The sequence below is a fragment of the Culex pipiens genome, chromosome 3 (genome assembly GCF_016801865.2).
Source record: "Culex pipiens pallens isolate TS chromosome 3, TS_CPP_V2, whole genome shotgun sequence".
NCBI lineage: Eukaryota > Metazoa > Arthropoda > Insecta > Diptera > Culicidae > Culex > Culex pipiens.
Window position 1 is genome coordinate 29,211,351 of NC_068939.1, and position 14,390 is coordinate 29,225,740.

The window sequence follows — 14,390 nt, forward strand, 5'->3', positions numbered from 1 at the left end:
GGGCGGCCCATTCTGCCCCCCTGGTCCATTCTGCCCCCCCCCCCTGCCCCTATATGAGCGTCGCGACGCCTACCCTGATTTTTCCTGCCGTAGCAGCAAGTGCTGCCAAATAATCATTTTGAAATCAAACTGACAGTTAAATAAACATGTTTTATTAGCAAATGCTTTGACCGATTAAAAAAGCAGTTCAAATAAAAAAGCTGTTATTTTCATTATTAAAATTCCGTACAAATCCGTATTAGAGACCCTTAATCTGCCCACCATTGAAAATACGGCTAATATCCACTTTTGGCAAAAACGAGATATTAGCACCAGGTGATAGAGGATGTTCCAACGCATCTTCTGTACCTTGAATTTCACTGAAATAGTTTATAGACTAGGCTGCCGATGCGAAAAACCAAACGGCTAATATGCCACTCTTATGGGAAATTGCCTTGACGGAGATTTGGTGACAAACACTAAAACGCGTTTTTCTCGGAATACTTGATTTGGCATAATAGCCGAATTTTCATTTATGGGCAGTAATAGGGAGATTCGTCGAAGTGAATTTCTAGAGTTGTTTTGAATAGGTCATCTAAACATGTGAAACACAATAGCTTATGGGACCATTTAAAAAAAACTCTAGATTTGACGTATCCAAACAGACACGAGTTTGACTTATCCAAACGAGCATTTGGATAAGTATTACATGAAGAAATCCGTACAAAAAATCCGGCCTGTTAAAAATCCGCGAAGAGGGCCAAAATCCGTAAGGAAAAAATCCTACAATTGGTAGCCTTAGTCATGAAAATTCTTTTTTTTATTTTGTAGAACCTTGGCAACAATTAAAAATTGAGTTATTTCCGAAAAAAAGTTTTAAAAAATTTGGTCGTCATTGACCATGGCAACCATGATCACCTGCGACAGACACTAATGACGGAATAAAGTTAAACAAGAAAAGTAACTTTTTCAAAACTTTTTTTGCGTAAAATCTCGATAACTTGTAATGATTACAAGCAAACACCTTTTGTTTATGCATCAACATTTTTGTAATTGTCTGCTTTACAACTTTGTAGATTATTGTTTCACTAGAGCGTCCAATTTCCCGGGGTTTAAAATTTCCCGGGAAACGGGAAATTTTCAACCGATTACTCGGGAAATCCCGGGAATTCCCGGTAAATTATAAATTTATTGAAATCGTTCTGATCTTGGCTCTGATCAATATTTTGCAACAAAATTGTATAGGATAGGGATTTTAATCGTTAAAATAAGTGTGAATAGCAATTAAAAGCTTGAATGCATGTAACAAATCATACAACTTCAAGTGAGTTTATAATTTATCAAATTTGATAGGCTCAAATCGTACAACAAATCAAAAAATAATCTCAGGTATTTTTGTTGGGAAGTAATTTTTTTATCAAAGTGTTTGGACAGTGAGTAAAATGAAGCCATGCTCCACAATCAAAAAAATTCTTTTTAACTTGCTCTGTGACCAGTTTGAGAGGGTTGAACAGCTGTTGAATAGAAAAGAAAAGCTTTTTAGTTTTTCTTAAAACCCAATTGTAAAAACTAAATGTTTTCGGATTTTTCGGAGTTTTTGTTTTAATTTTTATGTATTTGTAACAAAAAAAAAAAGATTTTAAATGATTTCTTCTAATGTTTTTATTTATGCCACATGGTTTTCAGGTTTATGATTGATTTCGGTTGAATTTTTTTTAGAGATGAAAAACACGATTTAAATTTTACGATAAATTAACACCATTCCACAATCGATCTTATATATTTTCATATTTAACTTCAACACTCAATTGTGCACCAGTGCTTCATAACTAAACATAATTAAATTGTAATTTCTTGAATACTAGGTATTAAACAAATAAAGTAATTCTTCTTGCACCTATTTAAAATATTTAATGATAAATACCAATTCAATGTTCATCTCATTCGATCATGGTATACAAAAACGTAAAAATCTCAATTTTGCTTTGGCAGGAAAGGGTTATTATTTTTTTATTTTAATTAAATAACACCAATTTTTCCTTAAAATGCTTACCAAAGTTGAAATAATTTATTTTCATTAAGATAAATCTTTTTCCAGATGCTTCAGAAATTAATATTATCAGCTATAAATCTCAATATCAAATTTTCTGATCATCTGATGAATTCCATATGGACTGAACAAGAAATTGAAATGAACAAAATTATGTTGTGTTTCTTAATTTATTTTCTATTTTTCAGAGCATTTTCAAACAAATGGTTCCACAAAGTTAAGAAAATGTATACTTCCGCTTGAATTTCGGGAATTCCCGTGAAATTGACAATTTTCCCGAGACACGGGAAATATTTTTTGCGGGAAATCCTGGGAATTCCCGGGAATTTTTTTCCCGGGACGGGAAATTTGACGCTCTATGTTTCACTCTAAAAAAAAATAACTGTGCAAAGTTAGAAAAAAACGAGATTTTAAAATGAAAATTAGGTTCTAAATGCAAATATGACCCTTCTGCGTTATTGACGATTCCAAAAGTACCTTTAGTGGGGTTACTTCGGGTCGAAAAACAATAAACCTCTCGTAATTTCTAAATAACATCGAAAATTATTTAACGTTGAATTGTTCTTAGAAAGTTAACTAAAATTTTCCCAAAATATAATGGAATTTGATGAACCCAACACTCAATGCCAATCGTTTGAAATTTTACCTACTCTGTGGGGTGAGATTGGGTCAAATGAAACTAAAATGATGCTAAAATACAAAGATATGGTAAAAACAAGTCATCCAACAGTGTTTATCGTTCGAGGGAATCGTATTGGGTACTTTGAGAGCAATTCCAACAAAAATATCAAAAATTTGATTTTTTGAAAAGTCATTGTTGGCCAAAAACGCACCTTAATTTTAGATAGCTGCCAAAATGACAGTATTTGTTCTGGGAACGAGATTTTAACTGCTATGTCATTTTAAGATGTCCCCTACACAACGCATTTAACAGAATTTAGTTTCATTGAAAAGAACCTGAAATATTGTAAAATCCGTAAAAAATCACTTTGACCCAATCTCACCCCCACTGGCAATACATTAAATTTTCCATAAAATGACATGTGCCAAAAAAAAATTACAGTTAAGTAAAGAAAATTACCAAATCTCTGATACTATATTTGTAATTTTTCAATTCGCATGTTCACAAATAAAAGGGGTCGTACCGCCCCTCCGTCACGAGATATCGAAAAATGGACCTCGGATTCGTGATCAGAGTCAAAAGTTACCCCTTAGGAAAAAGTTTTACGCAAATCGAAGAGGGGTTCGGGCAACTTTTTCCGATTTCCTGTGAGTTGGCGCATACTTCACTGCTCTTCTTTTCTCGATATCTTCTCAAGCACGATGAAATTCTTCCTTGCGAGTCTCCTGGATTTCTGTTTTTCAAAAATAGTTTTCGATTGTCAATGTTTTCTCTTTCTCATGGTTGGCAAATACAATTTCCTTGCAAAACAGACCCTTTGAGGGAATTTGGGGGCCATCCATGCGCCCCTCCCCTTTTTTAAGTGTCCATGTGGTTTATGGATGACCCATTGAAATTCTTTTGTTTTTGTTTGCTAAACATCACCAAGATTGTCTCCATTTGCTTGACTTCAGGAACATTTATTTTTAAAGCGAGTCTCAATTTTGCAAAGTTCTCTTTCACGATAGTCTTCTTGACTGTTTCTGACTTCCAATTTAGATTTAAAATTTATAGTTAATATTTTTTTTGGTGTTACAGATAACCTTCTTCTTTTGGATTATTTAAACATCTCTTATTCCATGCTCCTCACTTATCCATCCCATACAGGGTTGTGACTAAAATATGGCAAGCCTCACCAACGTTCGAAAAGTCGTCTTCCGTTCGTTCTCTAACTGTGCAGTTACTGCAGAAATGCAATGTGCAACTCCTTTCAGGTCGGACTTCCTTTTTTTTGCTTTCGCTCGATAGAGAGAGCATCCTGTCCTCTTCGAATCTTCCGCAGCGAGCCGTCTGCGTTTGTTTGTATGTAAGGCGAATGTGTTCGGGCAAAATGTATGTAAATTGTAAATATTTGTTGAGCTTTCCGGAGTGACTGAGCACGAGTGCATCCAAGCTCGGGCGGTGTGGTCTCGCCGACTTCCTTTGGCATCGTCACCACTGCTAGCGGGGCAAGCGGAAATTGAAGATATGAAGCGTGAGCAAATGCATGGCAAATCCACCCCAGTCAGCACTTTTCCAGTGGAAGGTAGCTTTGAGTGATTTTGGGATTAGGATGACCATGATAATGCGCTGATTTGTGATAGAAGTTGGATAATGGATTAACTTTTTTCGAATCGTTTCGTTAATAAAAGGTAGGCACTAGGATGTAACAAAAATGACTTGTTGGCGGGCATTTAAGGGTTTGTTTCGGTGGGCATACTAAGCCCAAATCCAAAATATGAGCTTGATTGGACGTAACAGGAGCTGGCGCTTTGCATTTGAATTTTAAATGGGATTTAACCCGTAAAAAAGATTTTTTCAAAAATGTCACTTTTTGAGGCATTTTGGCCACTGAAGCGTTTGTTTTCAACATCATTGGCGTGTAGGTTAGATCCTTGCGCATCTTTTGGTTTAAATATCATTGAAATTTGGAGCACCCTGGAGCTCGGTACAGACCTTCAAAGTTGATTTGATGTGATCTGCTCTACAACTTTGTAAAACATTGTTATACTCTAAAAAATAACCCTGCAAAGTTAGAAAAAACACGAAAATTTAAAATTTGTTTCGAGAGACCGACCACTGAATGCAGCATAATGTTTAACTATGCCTTTCACCTGGGAAGTTTGGGCATCAGCGAGAAATGCAACTTTAACTATGACGATTTCAAACCGGCCTTGATGGCAGTGGGATTGAGCGTAATTTTTGTGAGATTTCTTAGGGAGCATTTACCTACTAATTACCGCAAATAGTTATAGATTTTACGAACTTGGGTCACCCTAATGGCTTTCAAGCATAACAAATTCGTTATTTTTTTCACATAAAAGCGAATACCCGGAATGCAGTCAGAGCACACTTTACGAAAACAAGTGCTCATTCGTATGGAAGCCATGTGTGATGCTGTATACCTGGAAGCTTTCAAGAGGTACTTTCCTCCCAGCAACTACTGAGCTGGTGGGTGGGTCAAAGTCGTAACATCACAGGATTACGCTAGGTGGAAGGATAGAAATGGGATACGATCTGATATGTAAATTGCCAAAATTTTCTAGTATGTTTGACCAGAATCAGGATGTTACCAGGATTGTATTGCAGATTCGTTGGGTGAGTTTGAGTTTTTGGACTTTTGGGTTTGACGGTTGCAAAATATTGCAAATGAAAAAAAAAACTTGGATAAAAGTTTACTACTTGAGCAGTTCTCTAGGATTTCGGTCATTCGATTTTTTTTTTGTATTTTTTAATCCGACTGAAACTTTTATGGTGCCTTCGGTATGCCCAAAGAAGCCATTTTGCATCATTAGTTTGTCCATATAATTTTCCATACAAATTTGGCAGCTGTCCATACAAAAATGATGTATGAAAATTCAAAAATCTGTATCTTTTGAAGGAATTTTTTGATCGATTTGGTGTCTTCGGCAAAGTTGAAGGTATGGATACGGAATACACTGGAAAAAAATGATACACGGTAAAAAAAATTTGGGGATTTTTTTATTTAACTTTTTATCACTAAAACTTGATTTGCAAAAAAACACTATTTTTATTTTTTGATATGTTTTAAAGGACATAAAATGCCAACTTTCCAGAAATTTCCAGGTTGCGCAAAAAATCATTGACCAAGTTATAAATTTTTTAATCAAAACTGATTTTTTCAAAAAATCGAAATTTTGGACGCAAAAATTTTTTAACTTTATTTTTCGATGTGAAATTGAATTTGCAATCAAAAAGTACTCTAGTGAAATTTTGATAAAGTGCACCATTTTCAAGTTATAGCCATTTTTATGTAACTTTTTTCAAAATAGTCGCAGTTTTTCATTTTTTAAAATTAGTGCACATGTTTGCCCACTTTTGAAAAAAATATTTTTGAAAAGCTGAGAAAATTCTCTATATTTTGCTTCTTTGGACTTTGTTGATACGACCTTTAGTTGCTGAGATATTGCAATGCAAAGGTTTAAAAACAGGAAAATTGATGTTTTCTAAGTCTCACCCAAACAACCCAACATTTTTCAATGTCGATATCTCAGCAACTAATCGTCCGATTTTCAATGTCAAAATATGAAACATTTGTGAAATTTTTCGATCTTTTCGAAAACAATATTTTTAAAATTTTCAAATCAAGACTAACATTTCAAAAGGGCCAAACATTCATTATTATGCCCTTTTAAAATGTTAGTCTTGATTTGAAAATTTTTAAAATATTGTTTTCGAAAAGATCGGAAAATTTCACAAATGTTTCATATTTTAACATTGAAAATCGGACCATTAGTTGCTGAGATATCGACATTAGAAAATGGTGTGTTGTTTGGGTGCGACGTTGAAAACATTAATTTTCCTGTTTTTTAACCTTTGCATTGCAATATCTCAGCAACTAAAGGTCGTATCAACAAAGTCCGAAGAAGCAAAATATAGAAAATTTTCTCAGCTTTTCAAAAATATTTTTTTCAAAAGTGGGCAAACATGTGCACTAATTTAAAAAAATGAAAAACTGCGACTATTTCGAAAAAAGTTACATAAAAATGGCTATAACTTGAAAACGGCGCACTTTATCAAAATTTCACTAAAGTACTTTTTGATTGTAAATTCAATTTTACATCGAAAAATAAAATTGAAAAATTTTTGCGACCAAAATTTCGATTTTTTGAAAAAATCAGTATTGATTAAAAAATTCAGAACTCAGTCAATGATTTTTTGCACAACCTGAAAATTTCTGAAAAGTTGGCATTTTATGTCCTCTAAAACATATCAAAAACTAAAAATAAATTAAAAATAGTGTTTTTTGCAAATCAAGTTTTAGTGATAAAAAGTTAAATAAAAAAATCACCAAATTTTTTTTACCGTGTATCATTTTTTTCCAGTGTAGTCCGTATCCATACTAACAACTTTGCCGAAGACACCAAATCGATCAAAAAATTCCTTCAAAAGATACCGATTTTTGAATTTTCATACATCATTTTTGTATGGACAGCTGCCAAATTTGTATGGAAAATTATATGGACAAACTAATGATGCAAAATGGCTTCTTTGGGCATATCGAAGGCACCAAAAAAGTTTCAGTCGGATTAAAAAATACAAAAATTAAAATTGAAGAAAAAAGACCGATTTTGTAGAGAATTGCTCACTTATAAATTCGCTAAGTCTCAAGTTTAAAAAAGCTGGCTGCTTTCGTCCAGCAGCAGCTCGTAAATCTTTTCAACTTAAAGTTCAAATCTTCCACACACAAGCAGGCTCTTCCGTCTTTCGTCCGGTAACAAATGTCTTAATCCTCGACCAAATCCCAAACAAATTGCGCCTCTCTGCGCCACACACACACACACACACACACACACACACACACACACACACACACACACACACACACACACACACACACACACACACACACACACACACACACACAGTGCTACTGCGGAAATGCCAGATTGATTATTCGCATTTATTTTCCAAACAACTTGCCCCCGTCAGCCTCTGTGCCTGAGCCTGTGAGAAAGTGTCTAGTTCAATCAATCGCCCAACCAGCAAGAAGCTGGCAACACTTGCCTTTGCTGTTGCTGCAGAAATCCTTGCAGCGAAACTTGCCCGGACCGATAGCGCCGAAGGCAAATTTTAGTTGTATCCTTCAGCAGCGCAGTGTTGCCCCGGGGGGAAAACTTTTTAATTGCTCCCTTTACTGCCGTTATGGATGTCTCTTCCACGCTGGATGGTTGGGTGTGAGCGGCAGTGGTGCCAGCTATTTTTTTTCACGTTGTAACCTTTGTGTGTTGTTTTTTACAGTTTTATTACATGTTTATACATGAGAAATAAAAATTCACTTCACTCTCTTGAAAAAAACGTTAATTTTCTTCAAATAGTAACAATTTTCTAGACAACTGGCAGCACAGAATTTTAATTAAAATGCTTCTTGTTTGCAATAAACTAAAACAAAATTTTTGGAGGCAAAAATGACATGTTTTTGAAATTATTGATTTTCAATCAGTTCTAAAAATCAAATACAAGAAAGGTTCGATTTTTTGAAGCTCATTAGAAAATTTCACTTCGAATGAATAAAAATTAAAACAAGACGGTACTGAAATCAGAATTTCACAAAAATGCAATATATTTTTTTAATGAGCCAAAACATATTAAATATGATTCAACCTCTACAGCCCAATTGATTCTTTCGAAATTTTCAATTTTTCTCGTGTGTTTTTGTATTTGAGCAATTTTTTGAGTTTTTTTTTTGATTTTTTTATTCCGGCTGAAAGTTTTTTGGTGCCTTCGGTATGCCCAAAGAAGCCCTTTCGCATTATTGGGTTGTCCATATAATTTTCCATACAAATTTGGCAGCTGTCCATACAAAAATGATATATGAAAATTCAATAATCTGCATCTTTTGAAGGAATTTTTTGATCGATTTGGTGTCTTCGGCAAAGTTGTACATATGGATAAGGACTACACTTAAAAAAATGATGGACGGTTAAATTGTTTTGATGATTTTTTATTACTCTTTTTGTCACTAAAACTTGGTTTGAAAAAAACACTATTTTCATTTTTTTATTTTTTTTATGTTTTAGGGAACATGAAATGGCACCTTTTCAGAAATTTACAGAATGGGCAAAAAATTTTTGACCAAGTTATAAATTTTTGAACCAATACTGATTTTTTCAAAAAATCGAAATATTGTTCGTAAAATTTTTCAACTTCATTTTTCGAAGTAAAATCAAATTTGCAATCTAAAAGTACTTTAGTGAAATTTTGATAAAGTGCACCGTTTTCAAGTTAGTCAAGTTAGTTAGTTTAGGTAACTTTTTTGAAAATAGTCGCATTGCAAAATGACTTTTACCGAAGGCGCCAAAAAAGGTTCAGCCGGAATAAAAAATACAAAAATTAAAATTAAAGAAAAAAGACATATTTCGTAGAGAATCGCTTATTTATCTTGTTTAGTTTATGCTTTTTTCTGAAAGAATTTAGTTTTTCCTATCACCTCCTATCATTACCTTTTGTCTATATTGTTTTTTTTTATGTTTTAACAGCCATTTTTTTCTTTTTTTGATTGTTATTAAAAAAATACTATAGAAAAAAGAGAAACTTGCTAAACATGCGTAGAGGAACAGTACAAAAAGTACTGCATCACGAGGTGGTCACTCCGAATATATTGCATTTATGTCATATGTTGATCCGTATGTGCATCCATATTTACGTGCATGCACAATTTCTCTATGAATTTTATTTCAGTGTTTTTCTCAGCTGTCATCGATGACATTGCAAACGTGCGCTCTGCTGTTTGTGTACAAACAAATTAATTTCTGTTGACTCTTGACTCCGGCAACATTTTTTGGGTGGCACGGAACGCTGGGTTGATCGGAACATCGGGACAGGAGACCTAGGAGCAGTTGGAACCGATTCTTTTGACCACTTCCTTTGCCCTACGACTGCTTGAACAAGAGTCATGGTGAAGTTCCGTTAGTCTCTTAACAGGTGTATTTCCGTTACGGTTTCTGGAACCATTTTCTACGACCTGTTGAAATAAATCGCCACAGCTTACATAACGAGAGCCGTACGGGAAAACGAACTCCAGAGCAGCACGAATCGTCTTCATCAGAAACATTCAACAACCATAGAGGAAGAGTTGGACCCTTTTGGGCAATTAATCATGGTTATGGACAGTTCCAACTGTTCGGATTTTCGGTCACACTAATCGGGACGCAATCCAAGCGGTTCCATCCCTGCGCAGACACGTAAAACGTTGCACATACTGATCAACCGAAATCTCCTCCTGACCGTCCAGGATTAGCAATTGGCAAAGTCTGAAGGTGCGTACGATTCCAATCACCTGCAACGGAGAAACCTCCGTCCCCCAGATTGGCTTTCTATCCATCACAAGGCACCATGCAACGAGCAGATGGGCGATTCGGTGGTATTGTTCCGTCAGGGTTATGCCTGCTACCTAGAATCTTCCGCAGACAAACTGATGGTTCCGGAAAAAACCTTAAGCAGTGGGAAGCGAGGGCCGCGATTTTTCACTCGTCGGAACACTCACTGTAGAACAGTCGATCTCAACTTTCCTTTCTTTGGCTTTTCAAGAACTTTACTCCCCCACCCCCTTTTATTTTTAATTAATCTGTAATAATTATCACATATCATTATTTTTGATTTGTTTTTTTTTTTTTTGCCGAAATCCGCGTTTTCGTCCAACACAAAACAAATGACAGCTAGACATGACATTTCTAGCTGATGTGTAGAAACGTCACATTCCACACTGGTCAAAATTTCGTTTGAACCCGCGCATGCCGTGCATAATCGTGCATTGGATTAACCGATATTTACCATATTTACGGAAGTTGCTCCATATGCCCTACGGATAAACGATGTGCCCAACCCCGTGGCCCAATCAGTTCTATTGTTACAGTGCTTGTTGGGTTCTGGCCGTTCTGGCAAAGGAACATTTTGAATGTTCAGCACAGGAGGACAGGAGGAATCGAAAACCTGGCCTAGCACAAAATTGTTTTTTTTTTTTGCCGAAATCCGCGTTTTCGTCCAACACAAAACAAATGACAGCTAGACATGACATTTCTAGCTGATGTGTAGAAACGTCACATTCCACACTGGTCAAAATTTCGTTTGAACCCGCGCATGCCGTGCATAATCGTGCATTGGATTAACCGATATTTACCATATTTACGGAAGTTGCTCCATATGCCCTACGGATAAACGATGTGCCCAACCCCGTGGCCCAATCAGTTCTATTGTTACAGTGCTTGTTGGGTTCTGGCCGTTCTGGCAAAGGAACATTTTGAATGTTCAGCACAGGAGGACAGGAGGAATCGAAAACCTGGCCTAGCACAAAATTGTTTTTTTTTTTTTGCCGAAATCCGCGTTTTCGTCCAACACAAAACAAATGACAGCTAGACATGACATTTCTAGCTGATGTGTAGAAACGTCACATTCCACACTGGTCAAAATTTCGTTTGAACCCGCGCATGCCGTGCATAATCGTGCATTGGATTAACCGATATTTACCATATTTACGGAAGTTGCTCCATATGCCCTACGGATAAACGATGTGCCCAACCCCGTGTACTGCATACTTATTTTCACATACAATATAGGAAATGTTAGTAAAAATTACAGCCAAAGTTGGTTTAATGTTTCACCTTTGAAAATATTTTTATTCAATCTAATCTATTCTAATCTAACACAAACGCAGCCAGTCCGACGAAAGTCTTGTGATTAGATTACGCTCCAAGCACTTTTCTAGTCAATATTAACAGTTGCAATAAATCCGAGATCACCCGAAAATGTTATATAAAAATTAAAGCGGCCAGCCCTACTGCGTTGTGTTTATCGCAAAGAGGATTCTGTGAACGGATCACATTCCACAGAATCTACAGGGTAGGAAGGATGCGTGGACATACCGTACCAAACGCTCCGGATCAGTTAGGTGTGGTGTGTTAGTGTAAATTTGGTAGATAATAATATTTGTAGGGGGGAAGGTGAATTGGGCAAAATGGGATTATGGAATGGGAAAGTGAGGAAGGGGTAGGAGGGCTATTTAATTCATAGTATAATAATATAGGGAAATATAATCTTTTAGCAAATAATAATGGAAAGCTCTCACCGAGAATCAGCCAATATTGAAATCTTCAAAAGACACATCCATATTGTGTTCCAATCGGCAGCTCCTAAGTTCTTATCCTTATCAACGGCCGCATCAAATCAGCCAAGATTTTCTCGTCATCTGGGCGATATAGGCTCTATCCCTGGTCAGCGACGTCTTTCCGGATATGCAGCAACGCAGCAACAGCTGGTTCTACAATAGACATGGAAACCCGGATATCTCCACCATCTCCCCGTTGGCCACTATCACTCACAAGTTCGTCTCATCGATTTAACTTTTCAACTCTTAAAATCACGCCATTCGATGAGGGACAGAATTAGTGTTGTTAGCTATTTTGAAATGTTAGATTAAATTCTCGGATTAGTTTTCAAAAAGCCATAAGAGCCATTGGTAAACAAAGTCCTTTTTGCATCGGTACAAATACCTACTTATGAAAAACCAAAATCAAAAATGCTCGAGATTGTTCATCTACATTTCCTTCAAGTGCCCCAAACTAAAAAAATATGAAATTTTGTTTCATTTTCGAGAAAAACGAAAGTTAATGTCAGAGGTCACGGTGGCTCTTACGGCTTTCTGAAAATTCATCCGAGAAATCTTGCATTTTGAAAAAATGGATTATACTTTTGAAAAGACCTTTGAAAACTTGATGATGTTACAGAATAAAAAAATCATTAAATTTTCCATAAAATGACAAATTTCGGAATGTTGAGTGGGCCGGGGTCTAATTTCACACAAAAGTTCCCTTTGACATCAAATTATTATCTCCTTACGCTACAAATCGCCGAAATACGTGTCTTATTGAAAATATAGAAGAATGAAAGGTATCATTCCACCCCACCGTCACGAGGTATCGAAAAATTGACCTCGAATTCATGATCAGGGACTAAAATTACCCCTTCCACGGAAATCGAAAAGAATAACCCATAATTTAATCTTTAGAAATATTTTTTTTTTTTTTGAAAATTGTTTTTTGTTTGCTCATTTACTATATTTTTTATCACCTTTCACTTTAATGAAGACACTATATTAATCAAATACAGATTTTCGAGTATAGCGATAACATTTTTGGTTTGTCAATTGCTGCAAATGTCTTAAGTAAGCCTCCAAATAATTCAAGCAAATAAGACCAAAATAGAATATTTCAAATTTTATTCAAAGGTATTGCCCCTCAGCCCTGGTCAAGTTCGGGAATTAAAAATATCTGAATTTAATATTTTAAGCGAAACTTAAATAAAAATATATCAAAAAGCTTCAAACATGTTTGAAGAATCAACGAACTTTTGAATTCTTAAAGTTTTATGTTATTTTTCGATTTGTGCTCAAATTCAAGGTTTGTAAAAAAAAAGATTGATTAAAACCTGGGTGCTGAAAAGACAGAATGCGTAACGTGATTTTCGAATGCTCCCAACTGCTCCTCACTACTACAAGTGCACTACTGCTGTAAACATAAACAAAGTAGAAGGCTTTGTTCAAGCTCAAGCGTGACATATTTTTTGCTGCTGAAGTGACTTGTTTTGAAACATTTTGGATCTGTTAATGTTAAAGTTTTCACTGAAAAATAAAGTGCCTAGCGCATTTTTTGTTCGTAGACTAAACGATGGGCGGCTAAAAGTTGTTTTTTTTATTTTCCACGTGACGAAAAATTGCGTCAGAAGTGGGTGGAATTTTGAGAACCAGAAGAACAACCGAATGGAAGTTCCGAGATTATGTATCTTTGTATCTTAAGATTTGTTGACTTCGAATACCTCAAAAGCTCGAGTCATTTTTTTAATCCTGACAAAATAAATTATAGATCGATTACAATACTTGCCACTTCTTGGTATCATTTTGCAAACAGTAAATTGGTTCCGCTTTGACAGTTCTAAATTGAGGCCGCTTTGCGAACCACTATTCTGCACCCAGATTAAAACAAGAAATCGTAAGAATATATCTAAAATACCAAAGTATTACAAAGCACTGCTGGGTGAATTTATCGTTAGAAAAATAATTTTCTTTTCCTTTTGAAGGGTGAGCCAAAGCCAAGTGGAGAGCTTCTGCCAAAGTTTCTCCTTTGTGTATGTGTGGAAAAACGAAAAAAACTAGGTTATAAATTAGCACTGGCTCAAGCCGCTCTAAATGAGGACCATAAAGTGGGGTTATAGTTTTTCGTTTTTAGAGACAAGTTTTGTGTGCGTGTGTGTGTGTTAGGTAGTGTTCAGTTTTCGGTAACAACGCTTGTTTGTGAGACTTTTATGGCATTATGTGCACTTTAATGTTTGGTTATTATGGAAAAGTTTTGCTGTTTTTTTTTTATATTTTTCTTTCGTTTAGATAATAAGTTCGAAGCAGCCATCAAACAGCAACAAAAAATAACAACGAATGTTTTTTTTTTCAACTAACCCTAAATTGAAATGATTTTGACAAAAGTTAACAAGACGAAGCTTTCAAAGAGTGTTATCGCATAACTTTTTTAAAGCATCCACCAATCTGGTGCTGAGTACAAGCTCCACGCCGTCAGCTTCAAGCGTTTGTAAATAATGCAAATTTTCAGTTGAAGCTTTCCGGAGAAAAAAGGAAAACCGTCGAATAACTTCCGCTTGCGCGCTTCTCCTAACCCCCACCCCTTGTTTTAAGGGGGGAACTCGCTAATGCCCGCC

The 14,390-nt window shown here is 35.6% G+C and overlaps 1 protein-coding gene across 3 annotated transcripts in view; it reads left to right on the top strand.

Moving 5' to 3' along the window:
- Positions 1–14,390, top strand: part of LOC120426173 (pro-resilin) — an 80,934-nt gene that overhangs the window by 65,967 nt on the left and 577 nt on the right. The window lies entirely within an intron of this gene.